Below are 15,057 nucleotides of genomic sequence, written 5' to 3' on the forward strand. Positions count from 1 at the left end.
TAATGTTAACAACTGAGTCAGTCTTCCTTTTCTTTCGGCAGTAGTTTGTGGTCTTCCTGAGCAGACTTTAGAAGAGAAATAGAAGAAATTGAATACATAACAACTAGAAAAACATAATGCACCCCTAAAAGCATAAAAACCAGAAACTGGATGTGACTGAAGAACCTATATTCAACATGTTGAATTTCATACATTCAATGCTTTACCATTCACAGGCACTTTCACTCACTGCCAGCAAGGAGTAGAATGGCAGTAGACATTTGCCAGCTTCCATATATGTGTCTCCTGTTTACTCTTAATTAAATACCTTTTTCTTATAAGTCATTATGTCAAATGCCAGGACTTTGGCATTGAGCTGTGGCTCAGTATTCTAGACCTCAAGAGCCATGTTCAAGTTAGAGTAGCTTTTCTAAGGCTGTGCAAGATTATTTTCTTCTTTAAGGATACCATCTAGGGTTAGGAAGTGCCTGTTGGTCAACAAGATAGTCTAAAATTGCTATCAAAAAGTAGAAAGTAGCTACTGCAAAATATTTGCCATTATTAAACCCAGAAAATCCTCAGTGATCTACACTCTAAGAAGAGAGCAATATTTCTGATATAGTCTGAAAAATCAGAAATCTCTACAGACTACACAGCTTTGTCTTCTAACCAAATGGATAAGAGGTAATAGCAATGTTACCTCTTTTTAATAAAACCAGTGAAAGCCGCTGCTGGAGTTTCAGGAAGGCATTATGCATTGTAATGAAAATATTCTGTCACAAAAATTTTCCAGTAATTTCCAGTAATCCTATTGCTTTCTTTCATATGGAGCCAGTTATTACTAGCTTGTTCATCTGAAGTATCTTGTTCATCTGAAGAAGATACATTTCCATCCCCAAAGGCTTTGTCTGTAACACAAATAACTAGGAATTGCTGGTACTTCAAATGATGATGAACAAATTAGTACTTTCTATCTGGCATAGATGCAACATCATTTGAAAATAAAGACTAAGAACATGCTTATCAAACCTGCAAGTATCCAAAATCCCCATACACATTGAAGCAAATCAGGCATCTCTAATGTCCTCCCTCATCACTCAAGAGGGACATGTGAAAACTTCACTCAAAATACTTGCCACAGCAACAAGAAGAGCATTCACCTTCTGCTCCTGATGGGTGGTGATTTACAAGCCCAGAGTGGCGGTCTCATTACCCCACACAGAGACAGTCTCCAAGTTTAGGCTTGTGCCAGGCTGAGCTCCAAGAGGATTTTCAGTTCCCTGCACAATGGGAGGTCAAAAGCTGAATCAAATAGAGGCTGTCCCTGGCAAGAAAGCACTGAACTACATGGGGGAAATAGGTAAGAAAGAATAATCATCAAGTAAGTGCATGGTGTTTTCAGATCAGCATTTTAAATGTTGTTCTTTGAACTTGGAAGTTAACCTGAACCAAAAGTACACGCTGAGCAACACTCTGCAAACAGGCTGAGATTCATAAGTTACCCAAACCCTGTCGCCAGGGCCATCAAATTTGATGTTCTGGGAATTAGAGCTAGGCAACCACCACTCTACTTGTGCAATGATTTAAGACAACAACAAGCAGCACATACAAGCAGCTCTCCTGAACCCTGATGTTGCACACAGAAGTGCACCACCAGCAAAATGTTTACGCTTGTGTTTCAGGGAGACAAGTATATGCACACCCGCTGAAAAATAACAGCACATCTCTGGAAAGGACTCTTGCTAAGGCAAAGCCTTTTCTTTCAGAGATCAGTCCTTGATTCTCCTTTCCCCCCAACAGAGAAGTCAGCCAACTGTTTGGTGTGAAAACAAAATTCTCCCAGTGTGGCCACAAGCTGAGCTAACACAAGAAACATTTCCTCTTGCCCAGCTTCTGCAGATGATGGGACTTGGTCCCAGGGTATTGTATTTAATTTCAGTCTAGAGATGCAGATCAGCCCGAGGCTGGGAATCCCACCCATGCCCTGTTACGAAGGAAACAGTGTTGAAAGGAAAGCATTTGCCTCCAAGAGGGAGGATTATTTTTGAGGACTAAGCATTTAGCTGTTTAGGGTACAAACCATGCAAAGGAATTCAGCCAGAAGTCAACTAGGGGAATAACACACAATTTCTCTCTGTAAAATGTAATGGTTTCCTAAAGTAAGTTAGAAGAAGAGCAGCAATTTGGTGGTATTCTGAAAAGAGGCAGCCCATATTTTAACAGAGTAACTCAGATCTGATGAAGTGTATATGCATTTATTTACCTTTGTTTCATAAAGTCAGTATGAATTTGTGTGTGTGTGTGCACACCATAGTTTTTTGTTCCACAGCAGAACTGCTGCCCAGAAGGATAACTGCCCAGATGGATTTGAATTATGTACCAAGACAATCACCAAATTTTGGCCAGATATGACCTATGTTCAAAGAGATCCAATTTAATGCTATTGCTTCAAAAGATAGGACTCCATTCTTCAGTGTCCAGATAAGATCACCTAAAAAGAACATGTGGTACTTCCACAGAACTGCTATGCAAAGATACACTGGTCCTTAGGGCAACACAGCTACAGACAGCCAGATCCTCTCTCTCACTGCACGATCATTCACACAAAGCTAGAGCATCATACTGATTCTTTTTGCACATGACCCTCTTACTGGGGAGAAAAAAGAAAAACAAACCAACAAAGAAAACCCACACCAAAACATCCAATTCTCCCTTTCCCATTCTTCTCTCTTTAGAAAGAAAACATACAATGAGTTTGAAGATTTACATTAACCTTGTGAGGCTTTCTGGGAACTTCAAAGCACCATGGCTCGGACACAAAAAATGCCAAGACGATATAAACCCAAAACTTGGATGGTATTAGGTGCCTAATGGGATACTCAAGAATGTCTGACTGTGTTACGCCTCCACAACAGTCACCACTGTAACCACAGCTTGGTGCAGAGGAACTTCAACATAAAATTCAGCTGAGTAACAGAATTTCAGCATTTGGACTTTGCTGAGCTCTGACCTAAACTCTGCTGGTTCCTGGATAGGCAGCTTACAGTTCAAGAACAGCTGCCATCTACTTCAAATACAGCAGCTGTTACAGTCTAAGAATAACATAGATGGGTCTCAGCCCAATTTCTGTGAAGCTTTGAAGTCCAGCCTCGAGATCCAACTGGGAAAATAATTGGCTCTGAGAAGAAGGATTATTTCTGAGGACAAAACATTTAGCTGCTAAGAGTACAAAATGTACAGTAATCTATGCAGATCTATGTGCTGAACTAGGAGAACAACATCCAACATCAGGAAGCAACACAGACAATCCATCTGTACAGTAAAGCTTTACAGTATCTACTGAGGAAGTCTACATTCAAACTTTTTGAGAGTCAGGCACCAAACTGCACAGCCCTTCCCACGTGTTAATTGAGTTGAACAAGCAGAAAAAATAATTAAGGATGGAGAAAAAGTAATGGAGCTTGTGCTTTCATTAAATCTAGCCACTTTTTTTCTTCCCACTCTCCTTCAAATAGCTAAGATTTCCTCTCCCAGTATCCTGGGACATGTGGTGGGAAAAATGGGACAAATCAATTCACACCTCTGAAATTATGCTACTGTACCCAACACCCACATACGGAAACTCACTGGACCAAATCAACAGGCCCTGTTAGTGCTGGGATTTGCAGGCAGAACTCCTCATCGCTCATTCTCCTGGCACCTGGCAGGAGCCTGGAGCTTTCAGAAGTTTATTATTCCTGTTCCACAGTACAGAGTGTTTCACTGATGTGTTTAAGCAACCTCCAGTTAAAAGACAGAACAAAACATAACAACCAGATACATGCTTATCACTGGCAGGGGTGTGATGTCAAACAAACCCCAGTCAGCTCTGTGGGAAGGTCCAAGCCTGCAATAGTCAAGGGAAAGGAAGAAGGGAACCACTCAATCAGTGCAACACAGGCAACACAACTCCCAGGAGATGAGGCAGCCCAAACAGATCTCTCTAGAGACATATTTTAACAGCTAGCTCCACTGAACCAAAGTGAATGGTCCCCAGCACAGCTTTGTAAGCTGTTCTTTCCCAAGTATGAAGTTTTTGCTAGCTAGTCAAGGCATCAAGATCGGTTGGGAGGTAGATATCCAGATGCCTTCAAGAAGTCTCAGCAAGTGATTCTGGCTTAGGGATGGTGACATCCCTTTCTCTCTCAGCTTCAAAGGTGTTATGCTGCACACAATCTTTCCCTCTTTCTCAACACTGAAACTTTCACTCCTCTCTCTCCTATCAGCATTCATGAAGGCAAATCAGTTTTTGACTTACCTTTTAGCCACAGATTGCTTGCCTTGTAGTCATACTAGTCCACCCAAAACACAAGAACACATCCATTAAAAGATGCATCTAGCTATTTCCACCTATCCTTTCTTACACAGTGCTTCTGTGTCTTACTGCTGATTCAGGGAGCTTCAACAAGATCAAAATTTGTATTTATCAACACGGTCCTTAAGGACAAGAATCTTCCTAGCTACTCACAATTCACACTTACACTAACTCGGACCAAAATGATCCAACAGCCCATTGCAAACTTAAGAACACTAAACTTTCTTCTACCCCCAAGGCTCACAGCCCTTCCCTGGGCTCCTGCTAATTCATAGAAGCTATAGCTTGGAACCATCAGCTTTCTCCCAGCTGATGCTGCTTCAAGTCATCTCACATTGAGATAACAGTAGATGACATTAGTTTTTCTGATGAATATGTTTCTTCTTCTGAGGAAAAACAGTGTCAACCTTAAAAGGGATTTTCCATGATTTGCTAGGAAAAAAAAGACTAAAACTTCTGCAATATGGGGATCCCTAAAGGGAACCAAAGCAAGTACCAGTTCCTGCCCTAGGACAACATGGTGTTGGGACACCACATGGAACACCATGTGGAAGGAACTACTGTCTTTCCTTACAAAGCACCAAGACAAAAATCCCAAAGCCTCTCTGTTTCCCAAAAGAAAGGGCTGTCTTCTTAAACAACTACTCAGAAGTAATGATATATCAGAATCCATGCCAAATGAAGAAAACAGTTACATCTACATCAAGGCAGGTATTTGTTTTGCACTGAAAGTCGGCAGGATCTAAGTGTGCGAGTTTCTCTGAAGTTGACTAACAGGATGACCAAGCCCAGAAACACAAACCCTTGAAAGCCTGCTGGTTTGGATCTATGTTTGTAAAGCAACACATATTTGCACTGCCCTGAGCACTGTCCGGCCACAAGGCAGTTATGCAGCTGCCAACACGGTGTTCTAAGAAACTGAAGAGGGGTTTTGAAATTTGCTTGGATACAAATTTGGCCACAGCTAAAGAACATCATCAGAACTTTTGCTTAGCAAGAATCTGGATGACTGGGATTTAATAATGGATGATTAGAAAAGCATTGCTGCATTTCAACAGTTTGAATAGTGCCACTAAAGTCCCAGGGAGAGCAATTCAAGTTTGTGTGAACCAGTACCAAATGAAAACTCTTTTTGTGAGTTGAGGACTGACCAGTTAGCTTTCACGTACAGTATGAAGCTTTACATTTGCCATGGTGGATAATGACAGATAGAAGAAATTCTCTGTGTATTGAGAAGTTATTTTTCCCCTCTGTTTTAAAAATTATTTTATTGATCTGAGGTTACTTGTGGGAAAAATTAATGGTTAGTCAAACACATATTACTTAGTTGCAAAAATAATAAAGAAGTTTGTAAAAGGAGAGAAATGAGGGTACCAAATTGACTTGGATTTATTTGACTTGAATTTTCATCTCATATGGGAAGGCCTATGAATATTTATATACTGTAAAGTCAAGTGTCTAGCCACCAAAATAATGTCATCAAAAAGCCATCAGGAGAAAAGGTCTTTTTACTTCAATAGATTTTTTTCCTTCTGTGGTTCTTTCTTCTTGAAGTCTAAATAAACACTTGGGCTGCAGCCATATTTCATCTGTTGGAAGTTTGGGGAGGTGGCAGGGCCCTGTTTTAAAAAAGTTTTTCTCTTGGTGAGCAGCAAAAGTAGGGCCCTGAGGAATAGAGGGAGAGGCTTCACAGCCCAAAATAATCACCCATTCAGACTGATTAAGATGAGACACTGTGGGAAGCCATTTCCAACGCTCTCCAGATGCAGCCAGAGGAAAGCCAGCAGTTGCAACTACACTGCCAAAAGAAGCAGAGACCTCCACCCTTGCGTGATATACACCACAGAATACAAGATAACAGTGTCCAAGGAAACACTGCCTGAAGTCCTAAAGCTGAGGCATCTCAAGATTTTCACTGGAAATCACCAGTATAAAATGTTTGCCTACACAAGTTTTAGGCAGCCACATGGTTCTGCAAAGTCTCCATCTGTAAGGAGTAGATCTCACTCTCCCTCTCTTTGTATTGTAGCAACAATCAGAGGCACTCCAAAATTCAAAAGGATTTGCCTCTAGCCTTCTGGGAAGTGTTTGCACACCCAGCTTCAGAGGAGCAGTGAGCACCAACAGAGAAATACAAGAGGGAATACTGCAGGGCTGTGATTTCCCAGCCTGGCTGGGCTGCAGCCTCCAAGGTGCCAGGAACATGAACTGGGAGATGCTGCTGGCAAGCCACAGCTTTGGCAAAACAGCAACAACTGCCACATTTTCTTGTAATTCAATACTTACCCAGGTGGTATCACTCATGCCAGCCAAAACCTTGCTGTGAACCAGCTTAGGTTTCAGGTGAATGACAGCTTGGGAGTTTGGAGCTGTTGTGGACTTTTGTGTAAGATGACATTTGGACAAATGGCATTTTTCTTATTGAAATTTCTTCTTAATTAAAAAATTTCAATAGGAGTTTTCCCTCCTAGTGTCACAGACGTTGTGAAACAAACCCTTCCAGACATCAAAGCAAGAGTGATTGCCTTCTGGGTTTCAGAGCAAGCCTGAAACTGGATCCAGACCAGTACTTGCAGACTACTTTTTCATTTCTAAGAGCCATTGCCCAATGGCTCTCACATTCCTCCCAGTGGCCAGTCCATTGTTTATGAGCATCCTCAGTAAAGCTGCTGTAAATAATTTACACAGCCCTCAGCCAACCAAGGCTGAGGTTGTACCACCAGGGCCACATGAACATCTCAAGCTATAGCTGTGTTACTTTGCACATGATGTGAAATGAAAAATAAAGCCCTGAGCATTCCAGTCATACCAAGTGCGCTCCCAATAGCACTTTTAAACAAATCTCCACTGTTTCAGGGACGAAGCAGAACTGGAGTCTGTCTGCTTCGATTTAAATCTGTCCCTGAATGATGTCCATGAGTTAACAGGGAGAATTACAAGGGAAGGAACAAATAAACATTACAAAAAGAAAAAGAAAACCAGACTTCTTAAACACTCAGATGCCTGCATAGTTCCCAGGCTAAGCATCCATGTGTTAAAGAAAAAACCCTAATCATCACAACAGTGCCCAAGATCTAGCAGCTCTAAGGCTGTGTAACCTCTCTGGGAATCAGGTATAGATTTAAGGGGGTGAGGGGAGGGAGAGAGAAGAAGTGTAATCCCTGACTTGTTCCCATGGTCTGTGCAGGGCATGAGGTCTCAGGCCATAAAACAAGGCTGTCTGTAGGCACAGCACCCACACCATGTGGGCTGGTGCACAGGTTGTCCTCTCCAGAGAGGTGAGAAACCACCCTGAAAAGTGCTTTTGTCTGTCAACAGGGGCAATACACCTGGTGGTGTGGTCAAGCGTAAAGAGCTTTAGCTACTGTAGCTGAAGGAGAGGTCTGGCTGTTACATGTTTTTTAACATTTAGCCTTTGCTTTCTACTGCAGCCAAGGGAAAGATTTGTGTCTTTCGTATGTATGTACCTCAGCCAAAGCCATTCTAGTTTTAGTACAATGGCCCCATGACCCTCTGTTTATGTCCACATTTATGCTGCTGCAGGACAAACAGAAAGTCCATGTAGACCCTCTCTCCACCAGAAGCCCAAGTCTGCAGCCACCAATCACAAGCTGGTGTTAATGTACAGTGCTGAAACATAGCAAGTCCCCAACAAGTGACAGTAGGTCGCTTTAATGGTATCTAACTTGTCCCACAAAAAGCCATCTAGGTTGCCATTTGGCCGAGATATTGTATTTATGTGGTTCAAATTTATGCCCACATTTAATGCAGGAATGTTAGAGATCGAGTGTAATTTGTGTTTGTACTTCTAATAGCTATGTAGAAAATATTACACGAAGACAATAAAAGGAAAAGCTTTCCCCTGTCTCTCTCCTCAAACTCCTCTTCAGCTTAACCCAATTTTCCAAGTCACTTAGAGGCCTTTAAATAAAATGAAATCCTAACGATGTCGCTGCCATGAATAATTAATTGTACCAGTACAATCTCTCAAACAAAATCCATTCTCATTAGATTAGAGGTTTTCTCAAGACACACGAGTTCATTATGGCATTTTTACATCCTTCTTGTCTCTTATGTTTCTTTGTCTTTCCTTATCTGTGTCTTTTCTTATTTGTGTCTGATACACAGGACTCCATCACCTCAGTAGCCTCCAAAGCAACATTCCAATACCCATGGAAGAGAGCTCCTATACAACCAGGCACATGGTGGCAGGAGTTTGAGAGCCCTGTCTGCAACTTATGCGCAGCCCAGTGGGGATCCAGTTCACTGGACACTCCTGTTTCCAGAATCCAAGGACTCTATTTGAAAGGTTTACCCCCCTCTGCTAAAAGCTCTAAACCTTGAACAGTTTAAGCAATATGGTTCAAGTTTAGTGTGAAATCTTTGTAAAAGCTATTCTCAGTTCTTTTAAGATACATGAGGTTAAAGAGCATTACAATTCTGATATTAATAACCAGGCATCCATCTTTTTCTACTCTTTCTACTAGATTATTAAGGATAACAGGTGAATTAAGGATAGATTATCATAAGCATTGCACATAAAAAGTGTTTTGTCTATGAACATTTTGGTAGGCAAAACTTCCAAGATACTGAGAGCTGCATTTATCCAAAGTCTAAGGAAGCTATTTTAAAGTATAATAGGAGTCATTCACAGTATCCTTAGCAATAGCTATTGCCACAAGGAATAAGTCTTCTGATCAGATGTGACCCAAGTGAAACTGCTGGCATCCAATATGGGTTTTTTTAGGCCTCAGAGTCCAGACTTATCCAATGGAATTCTCTTCTTTTTAAAGTGATGACAGTGTAAGGAATGAGAGCTCCCCGAAGTCTTCAAAGCAACCCTTTTTTTTTTTTTTTTTTTTTTTTAAGAGACATAAAAAAAAAGTCCAGATCACCGAGAGTCTTCAGTAATCTGATTTTATTTTTCACAGAGGCAGTACTTTCATTGCTGAGGAAGATTCCGAGTCTAATAACTTCACTTCATCTCCTACATGTACCTTGAGAGTTCAGTGGGATTTGGAATCATAAAATGGTTTGGGTTAGAAGGGAGCTCAAGGATCATCTAGTTCCAATCCCCTGCCATGGGCAGGGACATCTTCCACTAGACCATATTGCCTAAAGCCCCATCCAACCTGATCTTGAACAGAGCCAGGGATGGGGCATCCATCCACAACTCCTCCAGACAACCTGTTCCAGTGCCTCACAGCAAAGAATTTCTTTCTCATATCAAATCAAAACTATTCTCAGATTAAAGCCATTCCCCCTTGTTCCATTGCTACATGTCCCTGTAAAAAGTCCCTCTCCAACTCTCTTGTTGGCCCATTTTAGGTACTGGAAAGCTGCTCCAAGGCTCCCCAGAACCCTCTCTTCACCAGGCTGAAAAGACACAGCTCTCTAAGCCTGCCATCACAAGAGAGTTGATCCAGCCCTCTGATCATCTTTGTAGCCCCTCCTCTGGACCTGCTCCAAAAGACCCATGACATTCCTGTGCTGATGACCCCAGACCTGGAGTCAATACTCCAGGGGGGATCTCACAAGAGCAGAGTAGAGGGGAACCATCATAGCTCTGGACCTGATCGTCTTGTATGGCATTACTGCATCAATGCGTTTTTGTTCTGCTACTTTGGATGCTTCCTCACAAACTGCAAACCCTGAAAGAACATGCTGGTATCAGGGTGCTGGATCAGAGAACTGACAGGAAGCTCCCCTGTAACATGATTCCTTGAGCACCACCTCACACCTACCTGTGTCTCCGCCCCCATCACTTTTCTTGAGAAGATATCATTTCCAGGGTTAAGAATTATATTCTGGCCCAGATTTACTCTTGGAAATTATAACCATTCCTCTTTGGGCCAGTTTTGTCCTTCACACCAAAGAGCTGTTCTTCCTGACAGACTTTATCTCCTGGATGTGTTCATAGGCAACATTCATAATTTCTTGATTTTCACCTTCTTAGATGATTTAAATTCTCCTGGTCATTCAAGTGTCTCTTTACTCCACACCACTCCACTGTGGAGTGAAAACGAGAGAGTGGAACTACAAACAGCAATGTACATTAACCCCTTGAACAGTGGAGTCAGTAATTCCTACCCTTCTGCCAATTCCTCATTTGAGGTACCTTAAGACATCAGGATTGTAGATACTTTTTTCCTGGTTACTTTGCACCTGTGGCTCTTCATAAACATCTGATCATGGACCAGGTCCCACACATTCCTCCTTTGCTGTTTCCAAGTGCTATGCTTTTGGGTTTTAAGAGTAATTCTTGTTATCATCATCCTTTTCATACTGCTAGTGCCTCAACTTCATGTCAGTACCAAGTTTTATTGGCACTCCAGGGTCTGGTCATAGATGGGCCCTGGCTAGGAGGCCTGTGACCAGGATATATAACCTTCCACTGGAAAAGCCCATTGGGAAGGGATGTTACCCGATTACCATCTCACTGCCCATGGTAATCTGTCCTTAGGAACACTGCTAGTTTTTATTCAAGATCATTAACTGAACTATTCAGCATGAATTCTTCTCCTTAGGGCTTTTTTTTTAAAACTCCAGCCCTGTAATCCCCCTGTCAGCAAAGCTTCCCATTATCTCTTCTTTATCTAGCTTTTGTATTCGTCCCTATCTTAACCATCTAAACTAATAAATTGTCTCAAAGGACCAGAAAATCTGGTCTGCCAGACACAACATTTCATGTTCCAATTGTCTCTCTAGCACTTTCTTACAAAGATTTTGTCATTATTCAGAGTCGAGGCATGTTCTGTACTTCTGATGTCAGCAGCTCCAAGACACCTCTAACAGCAAATCCTTGCATTCATTAGTTCCCCTTGATCTGTTCATTTGTACTCAAAAAGTTTGCTCTCCTGAAATAAAGCCACCTTAGTTTTATTTAACCACCTTTTGATTTAAAATAACTCCATGGGCATTCATTCATTCAATCCAAGCAGTTTGGTTTGATTTTGACAACCACTTCGTTGCTGCTGGAGTCTGTAGTACCAATATCAGACTCCCATCATGGCTTGTGAAGAAATCTAAAAATTACTGGGCACAAGACTGTAGCCCTGGTTCCATGTCTGAGGTGGTTTGGTTTTCTGAAATTCTTTTCCCAGGGAATTTACGGCAAACAAGAGAAATGTTTTTGTAACTGTACCTATGTCATTTGTTCCTTTTCCAAGGAGGGACTTCTTCTTGATGTCTCTCTGATCTGACCAATGTGACTGAAGAAGTTTGTCTTTGTTTCACCAATCAAATTGGTCTGTGTAAAATAGTATAAAAGGGAGACACATCCCAAAAATAAAGGAGTAATTTTCAGCCTTCTGAATCTCAGAGTCTATGTTGTTGTGGTATAAAACACTGACACGAGACTGTCTGGATCCTACTAGTCCTAGATACTGTTTTCCCACTTAGATTTTACAGATGAACCCATTCATAAATCCAAGGCTGATCTGCAAGCAGGACTCGAAACATTATACCAGCAGATTTTTTCTTTCACCATTCTTCCCATAAATATTTAATCCAAAGTGTGTCCATTTGACAAGTATTATGCCTATTTCCTTTTTTGTCATACTGGGAAAAGAGAATTATCACCACCTTTAGCTTTATTAATGTCCTGAATAGTGCACCTCTTCAAACACCGGATTTTCCTTTATGATATCTGTTCCCAAAGTGTCAATCCAGCTTCCTTGCAGTTCCACTGAGGTCCTTCACCAATAGTTCTTATCACTTTATTGCAATGTTAATTACACATTTGTGTTAATACCCTGCTGGTCTTGATATGATGGTAGTCCTTTTAAAAAAAACTGGAAGGTTTATGTATTTTTACGTTACACTGCATATACACATGCCCTGGTGGAAAATCTGACAGTCTAGGACCCATAATTCCTCTTCTACACATAAACCATTTTGCAGCAGATTCTGCTGGTGTATGTGAACAGGCTGTACCAAACTGAGCAGCAGCTCCTTGGATATACATGTGACTGAAGGCAAGTGCTTGCATGTCTGTGTGAATATACAGAGTGAGACAGTCTGTTATCCCTACAAGGAAGATCACTATAGCTATTAAATTACAATGGGCAAAAACATTAGTGTAGCCATTAAAATCAAAATCAAATTGATTTTTGAGCTGATCATTATCCATGTATGCAATTCCAATTTTTCCTCTTAAAAATGGAAAATTCTACACAGGCAGAAGGGCAGTGCAATAAATTCTATACAAAACTTAGAAAATCATGATAATTCACCCTTGATGTTCCTTGACCTAATTTCTTTATCTTCTGGCACTACAATGTCTAGAGAATATGAAGTGGCATCATCTGCATTGTGGATACCAAGGTAACAGGCTCTCTCTCAGCTTAAGGACAAAGTAAAATCTCATGGCATCAGCAAAACTCTCTGAAACATGTTTCAGTTATGCTAATTGTGCTCTTTAATATCTGATTCAAAAACTCACTTGTCTTTGTAATCTTACTAGTATTTGTACTGTTGGGAGACTGCAGACCCTCAGTGATGGACAATTACACTGCTTGAAATGAAAGTTAGCTTGGCTGACAAAAAAATCTGGTATTATTTCCCTTCAATAAATATTAAAATTCTACCTCCTTCTTTGACATAAGGCATTTCTGAATGTTTACAAACACACAGAAAAGAGGAAGAGACCTTCCCAACAGTTTTTCCTCACAACATATTCCCTGAGCTTCACCATGTGTTTTTCGCCACTGCCCATCTTGATGCTACACCACTCTCCCAGAAACAAAGAAATGCCAAAACAAGAAATGCAAACTTTCACTGTATGGTTCTCACACTAATCTCTGCCCCACACTTTACACACGGAAGCTCCTTAAAGTGCAGTCACAAAAAGGGAGTGAAGTCAGTACAGAATAAAATGAAAGGAAATTGGGATCACTGTAGACACACAAATAAGCCAAGGAAGAGAGAAACTGAAGGATATATGACATTATATATTTCATATACAATTAAATTATGCATGTCTGTAATAGCTCAGATAACTTTGGGGCCAGGTCTTTATACAGTGCAAACAGGCCCAAATCCACTCAGCTTATTAACTGGCTTCATATGATGTGCAAACACCAGATGAAGAAGAGGGACAACTGTTTTAGGGTTCTGCGTACGTTTTAGTCTTACCTGTTTCCCTTGAAATTCAAACCCAACATGCTGTCCAGGCTGGTTCAAGTGCATTGAAAATGTGCGTTCCCAGTTCCTGGACAGGACCTTGGAACAATAACTGTGGTCCCATGAGACAGAATCTTTGACAGCAACGTCCTCTTAATATATTGCTGCTGAATAGTGTTCTCATGACGCATCATGCTGCCCCCCTCCATTGCACCAGCTGAGCTTCTCATGTGCCTGTGCTGGGAACAAAACCATAGAACTGATTCAGCTCCTGAAATCCCTTAAGCACAACTACCTCTACAAGCTTCTGCCCCTGCCTAGTGCTGTGCTGTGACACCGGGTAATGTCACTGGTATTACAGTACTGGATCTCTGCACATCCTGTAAAGTGACTTAGTAAAGGGCCTCAAAAGCCCACGGGCCAAGGCCATAGAATTTCAGCCCTCACTGGATAAATGCAATTGGCAAAGCAGCAGTAAGAAGGTATCAATTGTTCTCCACAGCAGCGCCTGGGAATGATTCAGATGAGTTAAGACAAATGTTTGCTTCAGCAATTAAAAAAAAAAAAAAAAACACTTGTTCTAAAGTGGAAATGGATCCATACATCATAGCTTATTTGCTAGGAAGACCCACAATGTCTTTTGCATTACATCTAACTGGTAGGAAAATTAATTTAAGACATATCAAAGCCAAGTCATCTACAGTCATTTTAATTAACACTATTCACACTGTAACTTATGTATTGCACTGCAACGTTCTGGCCACAGGGCAAAAAAAATTCTTTTAAATCAACAGCATTGGAAAAGTAGCACACAACTCAATAAACTGATGATTCCACATTTCCCAGAGCGTACTCTGTGTCACATAATCTGGAGGCTGGGTGTTCTCAAGCAGATGAAGACAGCAGGGCGCCTAGCTTGTTACAGCACTGCTTCACCAAGCAGCAGCACTACTACAAGCATCTTGAATGGGAGAATCTAGAGGCTCGGGAACAGGCAAGCTACAGACACAGCTGTTCGGGGGAATGTTTGGAATATGAAGCCCTCGAGCCAGAGTAAAGCTAAAACAATGGGAGCAATTTAGCAGCTCCCTTGCAATACTTCATCCATGTATCTCAAGCAGGACTCACGGAGTGAGCGAGCCCTCACACCAGCCGCAGGAACTCACCTCTGATGAGGGTACCGGAGGAGGATTTGCGTTGGGGATGCTTTGGGTTGGGGATGCTTTTTTGAAGGGAAAGCTCCCCAGCCTTCCCTGGCAGCATCAACTGTTCCTGAAGGGGAACGCCACACTCCTGCTAGCAAGGACTTCTTGGTAACAGTGAGAAGAAACACCTTTTAAAACACAGAACCTCTGCTCAGCACGTTCACTAACCACAGTGCCCTGCTGCCGCGGGACCAGCACACAAGGGCTTTCCCGGCACGAAAAGCGAACCCAGGAGCGCCGTCAGCGGCCCAAGTGGCCCCAGCAGGCCGGGCCCCCCGAGCCCCCCGAGCCCTGGCAGGCCGAGCCCCCCGAGGCCGCAGAGCCCCGGCGGGCCGAGCCCCCCGAGCCCCCCGAGCCCGCAGAGGCCCCTCAGCCCGGGCGGCGGCGCCATCTAGC

This window comes from Sylvia atricapilla, chromosome 1 (genome assembly GCF_009819655.1).
Source record: "Sylvia atricapilla isolate bSylAtr1 chromosome 1, bSylAtr1.pri, whole genome shotgun sequence".
NCBI lineage: Eukaryota > Metazoa > Chordata > Aves > Passeriformes > Sylviidae > Sylvia > Sylvia atricapilla.